We start from the raw sequence: 15,021 nt of genomic DNA, 5'->3' as shown, positions 1-15,021 counted from the left end.
AAATCGGGAATCCATCTCCCCCAAGACCCAGCTATAGCACTCTTGGGCATATACCCAAGGAATGCTGAATCATACCACAAGGGCATTTGCTCAGCCATGTTCATATCAGCTTTGTTTGTAATAGCCAGAACCTGGAAACAACCTAGATGCCCTTCAACTGAAGAATGGATAAAGAAAATATGGTACAAATACACAATGGAGTACTACTCAGCAGAGAAAAACAATCACATCATGAGGTTTGCAGGCAAATGGATGGATCTAGAAAAAGTCATTCTGAGTGAGGTAACCCAGACTCAGAAGGACAAACACGGTATGTACTCACTCACAGGAGGATACTACATCTAAAACAAAGATGACTAGACTGCTACACAACTGCAGGGAGGCTACTTAGAAAACAGGACCCTAGGAAAGAACCAAGGATCACCCAATGACAGTGAAATGGATGAAATCTACATGAACAACCTGGACAACAGTGGGAGTAATGAAGGGCAAGATTTATGGGAAAGAAAGCTTAGGGGAGCAGGAGATCCCAGCTGGATCAAGAACAGAAAGGGAGAATGAGGAATAACAGACCATGATAAATGATTACCACATGAGAACAGGAATAGGCAGAGTGCTGGAGAGGTCCCCAGAAATCCACAATGATACATCCTCTGTAGACTGCTGGTAATGGTCGAGAGAAAGCCTGATCTGACCTAGTCCAGTGATCAGATGGCTAAACACCCTAACTGTCATGCTGGAACTCTTGTCCAATAACTGATGGAAGTGGATGCAGAGATCCTCAACCAGGCCCCAGGTGGAGCTCCAGGTGTCCAACTGTCAAGAAAGAGGAGGGTCTGCAAGAGCGTGAATTGTTGAATCCAAGATTGCAAAAAGCACAGGGACAAATAGCCAAATGAATGGAAGCCCATGAATTATGAACCAAAGGCTGTGGAGCCCCCAGCTGGATCAGGCCCTCTGGATAAGTGAGACAATTGAATAGCTTGAATTGTTTGGGAGGCATCCAGGCTGTGGGACTGGGACCTGTCCTTAGTGCATGAGCTGGCTGTTTGGAACCTTGGGCTTACACAGGGACACTTTGCTCAGTCTGGAAGGAGGTGACAGGACCTGCCTGTACTGAACCCACCAGGTTTAAATGAATCCCCAGGGGTGCCTTGATCCTGGAGGACATGGGAATGGAGGGGAGGGGCTGGGGGGAAGGTGGGGGTGGGGATGGGAGGGGGAAGTACAGGGGAACCCATGGCTGATGTATAAAATTTAAAACACATAATAATAAAGAAAAAAATTGATTTCAAGATTGTTTCTAGAAATTTCTTCCAAAATAATTAAATACATGAAAATCTTTATAAGAAGATTTTTTTCTTTTTTTAATTTAATTTAATTTTACATATCAGCCATGGGTTCCCTTGTCCTCCCCCCTCCTGCCCCTTCCTCTACCTTCCCCTTAGTGCCCACCCCCCGCCCCGCATTCCCATCTCCTCCAGGGCAAAGACTCCCCTGGGGATATTTTGACACATAATTATCTATAGATTCAGAAAAATACATTTCTATTTTCTTTGTCTACATATGTTGTTTCTTGTTCTATAAGGAAACAGTATGTTTCTGTGTCATCCTGTATAGCTCATGGGTCTCAGTTGTTATTATCAACTGTCTATTGATAGAAATACAACCTGTACAAGTGTTTATGAATAACTATCAATGGTTTTGGTGTTTTTTTTTTCCAAAATATATTTCTTTCTAACTATTTCTTTTCTCTTGAAAGACAGAAAGTGAGGATTTTCAAACATATTTGTGACTCCTACTCCTCCCTCCCCTCTGGTCTGTTATTTGCTTTTATTATTGGGTTTCTATTATTGAATCTATGTTTGTTCTGTCTTGTTTTTACTATTACATTTCTTGTGACTTTTTGAAAGACAAATGTCTACTAACTTTAACCTTTTAATTCTTCCATATATATCTATATCTATACCTATATCTATCTATCTATATATATATATATAGATTATCCCCCCAGCTTGGCAGTTTGAACATTACAAAGTACCAGTACTAGTTTTAGGCCAAAACAATTTGTTATTCTTGTACACAGTTTTACATCCAGAGTAAATCAGAAGGCATGATTGGCACCTGCTTCTCATCTCCTGAGATCTGTGATGACCATAAAGCTGATTGGATGTCAACATGACCAGAACTTCTGTGATAGGCCACTTAATGCCTCAAGCCTTTGGTTAAGAACAAAGAAAGTTAGCACTGCATGAGAAGAACAAAATGACTAGTGAATACTATCACAAAGCCTGCTTCATGAGCTGTAAAATGGCCGGAGAGAAATAAAATTAAGTTGATACACTGACATTCTATATTCAAAACTTACATTAGATAATTTTAGGCAAATAACCTCATATTTTTGATTTCCATATGATAAATTAGTTATATAACTGGACTTTATAATCTTTTGAATAGAAAAAATATTTTTCCAGAGTAAGACACCAAGTTTTGTTTGGATAGCTCATTTTAATCTAAGTTAAATAAAATTTGACTAAACCGTACTATAATTTAGATCTTTGACCTTGAAAGACATATAGTTCAAATGTTTGAAATTTTTAATATAATGCATCATCTTATTTTCATTTTTAGTCCATTTACTACAAGAGTCAATTAAGAATAGAAATGGAATATGATTTATATAACTATTTTTGTCTAGGATTCCAAATAAATTTATTTCTTCATCTATAAAACTGTAACTAGCAGCATTATATACAATAGGGGATATTGCATAAGAAAACTATCTCAAATTTAAGACTCACAAGTGACTATAATTAAGATTTTAAGAATAGCACTCTACATTTGAAAGACTAAGATTTTGTTTCCACAAGGAAAGGAATCTTGTGACAAGTAGTTCAGCATCCTTCAGTCAGAAGGCCAATGTCTTTTCAGTTGGTGAATTACTCTTGATTCAGGAAAAAGTGTTTCAATAGAATGGTGATTTCCACTTCTATCTAATTAGATGTCTTCAGTGCATAACACGGCCCTTCTCATCAGCTCTTCACACACATTTGGCAAAATAAGTGGTCCAGTTAACATTTGTAGTACAGAAAATGACTCTTTCCAAATCAGCTCAACCTTTACATCTCCTTTTAGTAAATGCACTAGTTGTTTTCTTTTCTGTTTTTTTCTTTTTAGTAACAAGTCAAGAAATTTCCTGAAACAATATTCACTTATCCCTCTGCTTTTATGATGGTTTCTCATGACACATTTGCATATGAGCAACAGGAGCAACCTGGCTAAACTCAGTTCTCTGTTCAGGGTCTCAGTCTCCAGGTGTCAGCTGTCTGTAATTACAGTGAGGTCCTGGGAGCCTGCCCATTTTGAGAAATATACAGGTTGTTAATAAATTTCAGTTCTTTGTGGCTGTAAGAGTGACTTTTTCTTTCCCTGGCCATTATCAACTCTCATCTGTGACAGTGATTCTAAATCATTTTTCCACTCCTGATCCCTATCATCCAAGACTTTTTTTTTTTTGGGGGGGGGGTACAGCCACTTTCAAAGTGCTGTACAAGTTTACACACCCACCAACAATGATGGAGTGTTCCTCTTGCTCCTTGTCCTCTCCAGCATGAGCTATTGCTTGTGTCTTTGATCTTAGCCACCCTGACAGGTGTTTTGAATTTCATTTCCATGATGGCTAAGGATGGTGAACATCTCCTTAAGTGTTTCTCAGGCATGTGAGATTCTTCTGTTAAGAATTCTCTGCATGGGGGATCGGGATCTGTCCCTGGTCTATGGGCAGGCTTCTGGAATCCGGTGCCTGTGGTATGACACCTTGAACAGCCTTGGTGCAGTGAGAAGGGGCTTGGACCTGCCTAGGCTCAGTGTGCTGGGCTCTGCTGACTCCTCATGGGAGACCTTGATTTGGGGGATGTAGGGATGCGTGTGGCTTGGGAAAGATGGCTGGGGAGTGGGAGGAGAGAGGAGAGGGGAATCTATGGATAGTATGTGAAGTGAGTAGGAAATTTCTTAATAAAGAAAAATGAAAAAAATAAATAAAAAGAAAAAAAAATGAGGGCTCAGCTCTAATGAAGACATTTATTATCACTTAAGGCTCAAGTCACATTTGCAGAAAGGGGAGAAGGAAGGACATAAGAGCCAGAATGTAGAGAACAGGCCTGTGAAATGCCAACTTCTAATCACAACACAGACAAAGCAAGTACTTTGAGCAAATGTGCCTGCTGGCACTGGGCCCATACAACTTGGGACCCCCAGCAGTCAGCCATGGAGAGGAAGATGCTCACAAGGCCCTACCACTCACTGCTGATCTATTAGCAGCATAATGGATTCTGGGAGAAGAGCAGGGCACAGGGCATCTAGTTGTATGGGCCTGGTGAGCAGAGCAGGCTCTGACAGAGAGTTATAAATACAGGGTCACACAGTCAGTCCTACTTAAACTCTGTGAGTCGTGAAACAAATGAAAGTAATGAATATGAGAAAAAGAACAGGAAGAGGAGGGGCCTGCAAGTGTGGGAGGGAAAGCAGAGCTGAAGGGGTAACCAAAGTGCATTAAAACATGCATGAAATTGTTAATTAACACAACTTTAATTAAAAATAAATATATTTTAATTATAAAAAGGTGTTCTCTGCAGAGATCTGTACCTCATTTTAAATTGGATTATTTTTAAAATCAAATATTCCATTACAGTGAACTCCAAAGACATGTTAGTTTGATACTTAAAAACTGGAGAAGAGTATGAAAATATTAAAATTCATAACTTTCAATAATTAAACTAAAGGAGATCAAGGGGTTAAAAATACAAAAGTGAAAAGTAAAAGTAGCATTATTCACAGATTATAGGATAGTATACACAAGGAATCCCAAATAGTATACCAGGAAACTCCTACTGCTAATAAACAACTTTAGTCAAGTGGTTGGATACAATATTAATATTAAAAAATGGTAGCCATCCTATATACAAATAGTAAGTGGGCTGAGTAAGAAATCAGGGAAATAACACCCTTCACAATAACCACAAATATTACAAAATAGCTTGGTATAGCACTAACCAAGCAAGTGAAAGACATGTATGATAAAAAACTTCAAGACTTTGAAAAGAGAAATTGGAGAAGATATTAGAAGATGGACACATCTCCCATGCTCATGGCTTGTTAAGATTAACAAGTGAAAATGTCCATTTTACCAAAAGTATTCTACAGATTCAACACAGTACTCATTAAATTCCAACACAATTATAGACCTTGAAAGAACACTACCAAATTCAAATGGTAAAATGAAAAACTCAAGATAGCCAAAACAATCCTGTATAATAAAAGGACTTCCAGAGGTATCACCATCCCTGACTTCAAGCTCTGCTATCGAGATATAGTAATAGCAACTGCATGGTATTGGCATAAAAACAAACAGATGGATCAATGGAAATCTAATGTATATCCACACACCTATCAACACCTGGTTTTCAACAAAGAGGCCAAAATTATACAATGGAAAAAAGAAAGCATCTTCCACAAATAGTGCTGGTTCAACCAGATGTTGCCATGTAGAAGAATGCAAATAGATCCCTATCTATCACCCTGCACAAAATTCAAGTCCATGTGGATCAAAGTCTTCAACATAGATCCAGTTACAGTAAACCTGGTAAACAGAAAGTGAGAAGTAATCTTGAATGCATTGGCATAGGAGACAATTTCCTGAACAGAACACCAATAGCACAGTCATTAAGATCCACAATTAATAAATGAGATCTCATGGAATTGAAAAGTTTCAGTAAGGCAAAGGACACCATCAAGGGGACAAAACAGCAGACTATGGAAGGGGAAAAGATCTTCACAAACACCCAATACATTTTTACATGATTGCACAAATACGAGCATTAAAAATATATACACCGAGTCTGGAGAGATAGATCTGCAGTTATCACCACATAGGGCTCTTCTAGGGCACCCAGATCCATTTCCCAGCATCCACATGGCAGTTCAGAACAATCTTAACACCATTTCCAGGGCATCTGGTGCTCTTTTCAGACTTCCATAAGCACCAGGCACACACATGTGATATACAGACATACATGCAACTAAACATCCATGAACATAAAATAAGTGAATAAAAATTTTAATGTACACAGGTCAAACATTTTCTGGTAATGTTACCAAAAAATGACTCTAAAACAATTTCTTTACAATACCTGTAACTTTACCATTTAATAAAGATGATAATAAATTTACATGCAAATTAGATGCTCATTTATTTTCACATAAAGAATTAAATCTTGGCTAAATGTGCCACATTGCAGGCCATAGAACCCCTTCAGTGTTTCTCAGAATTAGCTGTTATTTTGATTTTATAATCATCAATGCTGAGAACGCTTCTTCACATAAATACATAAAACAAGATTGTGGAAGTATATTCAAGACCATTCAGAAATTACTAAAAGTTTTATTTTAGTCTCAAGCCAAAATTCTTCCATTTTTCATTAAACTAAAGTCAGCAACTAAAACAGCAATTTTTAAAATCAAATATTCTAGTATAGTACACTCCAAAGACACATTAATTTGATACTTTAAGACTGAAGAACAGAATGAAAATATTAAAACTCACCACTTTCCATAATTAAACCATCAGTTTCTATTCAGCAAAAATTTTGTATGAACGCTGAAACACTGTGATCCATCATATGAGCTAACCTTGAGATCTGATTCACAATCATCCAAGCAGTATTTGTTGGCATTACAAGGTGTGATGCATGCCCAAGACATAATGCTCACACTGACTGTTCATAGCAAAGCTCCAGTAAAATCGTGTGACTCCATATAGGCATGCACTGTGCAAACCACACAAATTGATCATACAAATATGTGTTTGATTTGTTTGGGGAGAGTTATTTCACTTTCTGAAACAGGGTCTCATTTTGTAGCCTAGCTAACCTGAAACTTGCTATACAGACCAGAGTGTTCTTGAACAAACATGAGTCTGCCTGCCAGATGACTGTGTTTTAGGTGAATGTCACCAACCTGGCTGTGCATTTTGTTTTGAATTAATTTTGGTTGTCTGGTTTTCAGAAGTCTGTTTCTGAACTGCCAGCTTCCTTGCAAACTCTTTATATTCAGCTGTGTGATCTTACCTTGAGTTGCGATATTCTAAGAAGCTGCATTCTAAAGCCTGCTCACTTACAGTTGCTGGGCACAGATTTCTCATGGATCTTTTTTGTAATACACAATCAAGGACAAGAACTCTTTGTATCGCTGTACGTACTCTTTCCCTCTCCCTTCAGTAGTAACATTAGATTCACTGTTTTTTAACATTCCTGGCCACCTCTCAGACTTTAGCTTAAGGTCCACTGATTAACAACTTTAATCACATCTGCAGAATCTTTTCAGTCATGTAATTTGATGTTGCAACCCCATAGTAATAATAGGGAGCTGAGGTCAAGCTAACAACTGCAAGGTTTAGGTTTACAGTGGGATGTCTCAGTAGGTTATCTAAAAATATCACAGTATTTAAAAGTCAGGTGAATGTTATTTGAATAAAATTAAAGCACTTGGGGTTGAACTTAAGTTTGGACTTTTAGTTGGATACAGAGTGAGTGTCTATAAATGTGCATCCATGAGTACTGGGACTAGCCAGTCTAGCCAAAAGAGTGAGCTCCAGGAGCAGTGTGAAATTCTGTTTCTAAAACAAAGGGACAGGCTCCACAATTCTGCATTTTAATTGGTGGTGGTTTTCTATAATGGTCTCTGTCTATTACAAAAAGAAGTTTCCTTATTGCAAGGTAAAGAGTACATTTACTTATTAGTATAAAGAAAAAATTTTAGATTGTTGTTAGGGATTATGCTGGTTTAGTAAAATGGTGGTTGTAGGTTCTTCATACATGCATGTAACAACAATTGACGGAAAAACAGATTATGAATTTAAAAGAGAGTAAGTAGAGGCATATGCGAGAGGTTGGAGGGAAGAAAAGGAAGGGGAAACTGATATAACCATGTTATAATATCAAAAATAAAAAAATAACAATAAAGAAAAAAGAAAACACTAAGATGCTGAATGATGGGAATGGGGAGTAGGCTGGGTGAAGGTGGAGGGGGGGAGGGTGGAAAGAGGAATAAATTATAAAATGAAAAGTTGGGTAAAAAGATGCTGAACAAGAAAGAATGATACTTAATATAGGAATCACACAGACAAACACATTAAATGCATAATAAAGGAAATACAATAAAAACAATATATACATATATGTATTCTTCTAATTCATATAACTCTAGGGCCATAAAATAAATGAATCAGTGTCAGAGGAACTGCCGTAATCTAATTCTCTTAAATAATATGCAACCTACACATTCCCTTAGGCACATTGTAGTAACACTGCCAAGAAATCTTACAGACTTGTGCTCTGCTAGCCACTCACCACATTGTGCATGTTCTTCGGGAAAAACAGGCAGAAACTCAAGCTGTCATCAACACTGCCTTGCTTTACACATGAAGGAAGTCAGCTCTAGAAAGTAAACTGATTTGTTTGAGATTATATGTTTAGGGGCTGGAGAGATGACTCAGTGGTTAAGAGCACTTTACTTCTCTTCCAGAGGACCAAGGTTTGATTCCTCATCACCAACATGAGGGTTCACATAACTCCAATATGTAACTGCAATTCCAGCATATCTGCCACCATCATCTGGGCTCAGTAGGCACTGTACACATGTGATGAGAGATACACAGGGAGGCAAAACACATGTACATAAAAATAATAATTAAAATGTTTTGTAAAACAGATAATTTGTCTAGTAAATGACTCAGTCTTCTTGTGTGTGCACAAGTGCACACATTTAACCTCCAGGTAATGGTTTATATTTCTGTGAGTCAAGGTCATGCATTTTCCTTAAGTGGAACTCTGATGAAAAGAAGCTTCAGTTATCAGAAGATGCTCTATGTTTTGAATACATCCAATTGGTTGTAAAATTATTTAACCTTAGTTTGAGTTTGTGTTTTGCCAAGCACTCCTGATTTGTCTAGTTCTATCTTCTAAACAAATAGTAAACACATTTCAATGTCCCCTTTTCCTCTCTATATGTGCTGAGATGTGGGTTAGGGAGATTCAGGAATGTAGAAAGCTGGTGACTGACCCCAGTTTTCTGCATCACAAACATATGCTTTACAAATGAGCAGCATCCCAATTTCACTCATTTTGTTGTCTTAACACAGCTTGTCTAGGGCTTTAGAACAACAATCAATACATCCTAACCTTTTTCTTAATGCTTACTAATCCTTATGACTATGTAATTTCCTTTGTGATATAAATTTTGAGACCACTAGCAATCTAAATACCGTAAGATTATTTACATAGTATAATAAAATACCAAATGTAGTTGCAGACCTTCTCTCCAGGTGCTACCAAGCCCTGTTAGTCCAACAACCCACTTGTAAAATAAACACACAGGCATGTATACTATTTAAACTGCTTGGCCATTAGCTCAGCATTGTCTAGCTCTTACTCTTATATTTAGCCCATTTCTATTAATCTATACTTTGTCATGTGGCTCATGGCTTACCAGTACCTTATATCTTTCTTGCCATGGTGGCAGCTGGTCCTGTCTCTCTTCCCCCCGCCTTCCACTTCCCAGAATTCTCTTCTCTCTTGTTCTGCCTATACTTCCTGCCAGGCCAAAAAGCATTTTATTTATACAGAATGATATCCACAGCAACCAAATACTGATCAATCCTTAATATGAAAACATATAAAATATTGAGTAATTTTCAAATGTGTTTTGACCAATGTAAGCCCAAATGATAACTTTTGTAAGGATTATTATTAACATATGTATATCAGTGCTCACTAATCAGATTATCTTATAGGTTAACATTACAACTGACAGCTTATTTGTTGAATACATTAAGAAATGGATTTTACTTTCATTATTTAGCCTATATAAGCTGCTGTGATAAGTTGAGAGAGAGGCCTTGGTGGGTGGAGCCAAGATGCCCCACTGAGGGTGAGAAACAGAAACACCATGCAGACAGTGCTCTGTGGGTAGTTTTATTTGTTGGAGGGGGAGCCAGAGGGAAGAAATAGAGGGAGAGAGAGAGAGAGAGAGAGAGAGAGAGAGAGAGAGAGAGAGAGAGAGAGAGAGAGAGAGAGAGAGAGAAGGAGGAGGAGGAGGAGGAGGAGGAGGAGGAGGAGGAGGAGGAGGAGGATGGTGGAAGTGGAAGTGCAGGCTACCTTGTGGCAAAAGGAGGAAGAGTGAGAGAGTGAAGGAGGAGGAGTCTTTCTTAAAGGGAACCAGAACATAGAATGAGTTCAGAATGCTGGGCAGGCCAAGGTATTATCTGCTTATTGGCCAGGATTCCAAGAAGTGGCTCTGAATGCTAACAAAAGTTAGAAACATTTTCTAATCAATACTTTCTTTTAGAGAGACATTAGATGAGATATTATCTGATACTTGCTCTCCCACTATCAATGGAGTATACGGGAAGACAGACACATAGTATTGCAATGGTGATTTCAACTACTTCCTAGAATCAATCTCTTTCTTTCTTTCTTTCTTTCTTTCTTTCTTTCTTTCTTTCTTTCTTTCTTTCTTTCTCCCTCTCTCTCTCTCTCTCTCTCTCTCTCTCTCTCTCTCTCTCTCTCTCTCTCTCTCTCTCTCTCTCTCACACACACACACACACATGCGCACACACATGCGCGTGCGCGCACACACACACACACACACACACACACACACACACACAGACTTTGCTCAAATGCTTGGGTTAAATGAAGTCCTCTAACACAGCTTAACTTTAAAGGGAATACAGAAAGCATCAGCTTTCTGTAATACCTGAAAGAAAGAAAAGTTGAGTACTGGTTATGAATAAAATACGGATGATTGGGAAGAATCAGGGTACACAGTGTAAGTATCCCCTTATTGAACATCAGACTGTACCACGTGTTCAAATACTTTAAAGATTCTCCTTAGACTTATTTAACTGTATTGCATTCAGTCACCCAGGAAAACCTTCTGTCATTGCTACTTTTCTTCGGTCATGACAAAGACACCCAAGAAAAACAACTTAAAGTTGGAAAGGTTCATTTTTACTCATCATTTGAGAGAACAATCCACCATGGTGGAGGAGTCATGACCATGCAAATGTGAGGCAGCTGATCCTGATACATCTGTACTCAGGATGCAGAGAGCACAGAGCACGGAATTAAACTCACTTTACATTTCCTATTCCATGCAGGACTCCTACCCACAAGATAGCATTACCCACTTCAGAGTGGGTGATCCCTAGTCTGTTAAAACCTTTGTAGAAACATTCTCACACCCATATCCATAAATGTATTTCCAGAGCACTTCTGGATCTCATCAAGGTGTCAGTGGAGACTAAGCATCACACCTTCCTCCTCTCTGTATATTTAAGAGTTATGTCCTTGTTTATGATACCCGTAGTACCTTATGACTAATTGAGCCAACTGGAATATGTATAATCTCTGATGACCTTTGAACAACTGTTTCCCAACCATTTTCAAAATAAATCTAGTGATAGTGTTGAAATCAAATCAAATAAATCAATGTGACTTTTTTCTTGTAAAGAAAAGGCTACAAAAATAACTGTCAATGAGGCTAGGACTTATCATCTACCGCCAAACTGCATGCCATTTTGCATTGTGGTTAACACCAAATGAGGATTAAAACAAGCGTTCCCTGAGAATGCAAATCCATTCTTTCAAATATGAAATATATTTCAAAGTCCATGTTAAAGAAAATGAGATTTACTGAATGCTCCTCGTCTATTGCCTGTGCAGTCTCCCAGTAAACTGTTTAAGAAAAATTGTAAGGAGTGAATGAGCTGTCTTTCTGATGCCTGTCACACTGCTGTGACTGCAGAGTTTCTTATATTGGGAAGATTGCTCTGACTAGAACTTGGTAAATCATGTAAAAGAAAAGTAAAGTACTAAAAAGGATTCTGACTCTATGTTCAATGAGTGAAAAATAAAAGAAATTTGACAGAGAGATTGTATTTTTAAGGTGCTTTTTCCAAGAAAATATTCTAGTTTTAAATTGCATTTTACATACAGAGGCAATATATTTTTAGTATGTGCTTGAACCAGTCACATTGTAAAAATTCTGTAAAACATCAAGGTTTTATTTTTAAATATATAAATGTACTTATTAAATATAGTTGATTATTAAAAGACATTTCCTAAATTGCTACCCATAAATGAACACCTCTTCTTTTATGACCTGAGAAATGTGTTTAAAGCATAAACAAATATTCCAGAAAAGATTTTCTTCATGATAATATTAATAATTTTTTTTAGGGGAAAAGTAAGTTTAAACTATGGGGACATAGTCTTTCTACAACTGAGCATCATGGGTAATAATGCTACAGATAATATCTGTAAGAATTCAAGGCATTCTACCTGAAAATTCCAATAACATCACACAGACCTGAGAGGTTAGGGCTTTATGAAATGTTTTCCAGAAAACAACAATTAGTGTTTTGTTGAAATGTCCAAAGTTACTATAAATCCAAGTGTTGGTTTGATAAAGACTCCATAATAGCAAGATTGTACATTATTCTCACTAGGAATGTGAGGCAAATAAAGCAAATTTGAAGAATATCTTCAGAGCTACATAAATTTTAAAGACAATCTGTCTTTTCTTGAATCTCTTCCTTATGCTTTTTCTTGTGAGAAAGGTTCTGTAGTAACATTTGGAATTTTATACCTGAAACATGAATTTAACACGAACTCTCTTTTTATTTTGCATAAACACACATAAATCATTTATAATACAAAAGATTTTCCTGGGACCATTTTTGTAGTGCAGATGGAATGCTCTTCAGGACAATTTCTGCAGTTAACATTGAGTGAAATTCACATGATACATAAGTAAAGGCAGTATTATTTCAGGCTTTGTTATAAAATTTTAAACGTCATACATCTTATTGGGAAAAATCACTCAGAAGAAATCACTTTACTGTGGGGAAGATATTTTCACTCTTTCAATGAAAAAAGGGGAGAGATAAAAATAGAAGAAACCAAACAGTGTTTTCTGGGTTTGGGGGTTTTGTTTTTAATGCATATTTTTATACGCTTGTGAATAGCCAATCCTGTTCATTGAAAATTCCTTTTTGTTGTACTCTGACTTTTATCAGAAACATGCTTATGCCTCTGAGATTTGTTCAAGAATTTCTGCATTTAAGATAATTATGATCAGAAAAATGTCTTATTTAATTTGTACTTATTGGTGAAAAATAATTGTGGCTCAGGCATTATCCCACCATTAACTTATTTTTCTATAAAAGGATATCAATTATATTTCACTTATGAGGTTTCTTTTGTCTTTATAGATGGTGTGTATTAAACATGTGCCTTAAAGAATTGTATCATGGTCTACCCTAAACTTTCAAAAATTTGTATGTCATCATTAGAAAAAAATAAGTGTATTTGGGATGTATATGCTGGGCTTTATATGATAAAAGTGCTTTATGGTCTAAATTTCTATTACATCCATTTTTCAAGAAGAGTTGAATGGCATTTGTAATACTTTGTGGCTCATCAAAATTAAGTATAAGCAGTCAGACATAGTGACTCACAATTGTAATCCAACATTTGGAAGACTGAGGCAGGAAAATTGCTGTGAGGTTAATCTGAGTTAAATAATCAGGCCAAAAAGAAATTCAAAACATGCACACAAAACAGTAAAGGGATGTGTGTATTATAGTCTTCAGTATAGTACTTTCATGGGACTCCTGAAGGTATGTATGATGGAGTGGATCTCTGGTTCTTGTGACTTCTCTTGAGGCTTTTTCCTTCTTTTGGGTTGCCCGTCCAGCCTAGATGTAGCAGCTTCTCTTTTATGTTATTATATTTTATTTTGTCATGTTTGGCTGTTAACACCTAGAAGCCTGAGCTTTTTATTTATTTTTTGTTTGTTTTTTGTTTCTTTGTTTGTTTGTTTTTTCCTAGTGAGAAACAGAAAGGAAGTGCATTTTGAAAGTAAGTAAGGGGAGGGGTAGAGAGAGGGGAAACTGAAATCGGGATATAATGTATGAGAAAATAAGCTATTTTCAATAAAAGAAAAAAAGATTAAAGTGAAATAATAAAAGGGGAAATAACTGATATGATAAGTGGTATACCTGAGAAAATAATTGTGTTTTAAACATTTTACTCCACATTGTTACACTGCAAGGTATAAAGTTTATGCTGTCACTAAACATGTGAGAACACACACAGATTTTGACTGAAATGCTCATACACACATGCACACACACACACACACACACACACACACACACACACACACAACCCATTTCATTAAGCAAGACTAATGCTTCCGTGTTGCAAAGTTGTGTGGTGAAGTTCTACTCTAAAGATTAAGAAAAAGAATTGCACCATCCTTCATACATTTGCATCCAGATACCTGTAACTCCCAGTATCCATCATAATTAAGAGAAACCTGGTAAGCAATGCAGAGCTCTTGCATATCTCATGCCATTACTGACAGCACAGCATCCTTGCAGATTACACTGTCAATCATAATACACATCTAGGGCAAGAAACCCATTTTCTACAGTGGCCCTGTCATTGAGCAGATTTGGGTAAGTATTTATGAGCTACAAAGGCCAGGTGGAAGCTGAGATGCAGGAGACTGTGAATTTAATTAGGTCAAATGCAGTAGGACTCATTAAATCTCATTCTCTTCATGTAATATCATATTCTAGGAGAAGGCAACCTACCTTCTTCATGGTCTGGGTATCACAATCATTATTTTAATTAAGAAAAGTTAGGGCTAATATCACTTGATTTTTCAATTACAGTAAAGCTGATATGTCACTGTCTATCAAACTTGTAGGTGGAGTTTCTGAGGAGCAGCCAGCAGCGTCCTAGAGGGACAGCCAGAATCTGGAAAACAAATGCTGAAAAAACAAACAAACAAACAAAAAAAACAACCCCCCCTTATAGTACAATAGTATCACATTTTTGTTACGTTTTGATTTTATCAATTCTTCTCATCAATGGATTATATTTGCCTGAAAGT

General features: G+C 37.0%; 1 protein-coding gene across 3 annotated transcripts in view; it reads right to left on the bottom strand.

Annotated features, from left to right (window-relative positions):
- Window positions 1-15,021, bottom strand: part of Lrrc4c (leucine rich repeat containing 4C) — a 1,309,582-nt gene that overhangs the window by 1,181,581 nt on the left and 112,980 nt on the right. The gene's annotated exons all lie outside the window — the stretch shown is intronic.

Source organism: Onychomys torridus, chromosome 4, assembly GCF_903995425.1.
Source record: "Onychomys torridus chromosome 4, mOncTor1.1, whole genome shotgun sequence".
Classification (NCBI taxonomy): domain Eukaryota; kingdom Metazoa; phylum Chordata; class Mammalia; order Rodentia; family Cricetidae; genus Onychomys; species Onychomys torridus.
This window is presented reverse-complemented; position numbering and strand designations above follow the sequence as displayed.